The sequence below is a fragment of the Echinops telfairi genome, unplaced genomic scaffold (genome assembly GCF_000313985.2).
Source record: "Echinops telfairi isolate 266 unplaced genomic scaffold, ASM31398v2 ScPeMD7_2;HRSCAF=8, whole genome shotgun sequence".
NCBI classification, from domain to species: Eukaryota; Metazoa; Chordata; class Mammalia; order Afrosoricida; family Tenrecidae; genus Echinops; species Echinops telfairi.
Genome location: NW_022103898.1, coordinates 56,420,876 through 56,422,378, shown reverse-complemented (window position 1 = coordinate 56,422,378; position 1,503 = coordinate 56,420,876).

The window sequence follows — 1,503 nt, the reverse complement described above, 5'->3', positions numbered from 1 at the left end:
ACACAACAAAGACCTTCCTCCAGAGCCTCACAGAGGAAGAAATCCTGCCCCCAGAAGCCACATCTTAAATTTGGACATTTAGTCTCTTCAACTGTATGAAAACAATTGTTTGCTTGTTATAGGCATCTACTTGTGGTAATTCTACAGGGTTTTCTACTCCCATAAGCAGATACAGTCTCAGAAAGTCACAGGGTCAGTGCTACCCTGTCTTGTAAGGGTCACTAAGAGTCAGTATTGACTCAGTGGCAGTGAATTTATTTGAAAAAGATATTAAGATGAAAATCGGTACCAGGAGAAAGATTCTGCCCTAACAAATAGCTACAATGAGGAAACAGTATGGGTCGTGGATAATATCTGGGGGCTACGAAAGTTCAAGGTGCCTACCTGTAAAAGCATGAACTGACTAGAAGAGTCTGTTGGTCGAATTATGGACATCAAAGACAATTCTTGAGAGGGTTCAAAAGGAAATGAAGAGAGGTATAAAGATTTCTAATGTCTTAGAGAATACATATGGTGCCAGCAACAGAATGTTGCTAGAAATGTTAAATGTGTTCCTAGTGAAGTTTGAAAAGGAAATGATGAACATGTGATTGGATAAGGGAAGAAGTGGGGGGGAAATCTTGTTTGAATTGTGCTCAAATATTTGGTGGAATGTAGGACTTTTAAATGTTGGGCTTGAATATTTGAGGTTTCTAAGCAAAATCTTACTGAAGGGCTACAGTTTTTACTTATAGTAAATGTGACTGGGAAGAGATTTGAGCATGAACTGTGCCTAAGGAAAACAAAACTTTAAGGCTGGAAAATTCTGTTGTACGAATTAAGAAATGTGCCCTAACATTTTTACCAAGGATGTGGCTGGGCCGGTAGTTGGTCAACCAACTACCACAACAGAAAATGCATCACTTTAGATCGAAAGGAACAGAGAAAGAGAGAAGGAGAGAACATGTCTAGTTTAATTCTACAGTCATGAAACAGGCCAACGGAACTGTCCCTGGAGCAGAGGAGGGATCAACAGAACACTTGGAAGGAGCACAGGAAGCAGAGCTACCACGTCATCAACTGGGGTGCATGACCTTCTAGGTCTCAATGAGTCAGATTTTTATCAATTTATTTCTGGAGTGTGGCACTATCATTTAGTTTGGTCAACAAGATGTGGCCACTACAAAACTGAGGGGACAGGGCTGCTGTGACCCACAGGCAGAAGAATGAAAACTGCTATCGCTCTTTTAGGCCATTTAGATTGCCTGAGAGAATGGCGCCACCCAAAATGGGGGTAGCAGAGTTACCACCTAAATGGGCCTGGAAGGTGATGTTGAAGTTCAGGGTTAAGTGGGCTCCATGTAGAATCCAGAGATCAGGATCCACATTCAGAGTCTTCTGGGGATGGCCCCTTGCTCAGATGGTCCCAGAGGAATAGAGGATTATTTTCAATCCTTGAGAGCTAATGTGAATTGTTCTGAGTTTGGAACTGGCTTGGTATCCAATTATTCCTTCTTTCTTTAG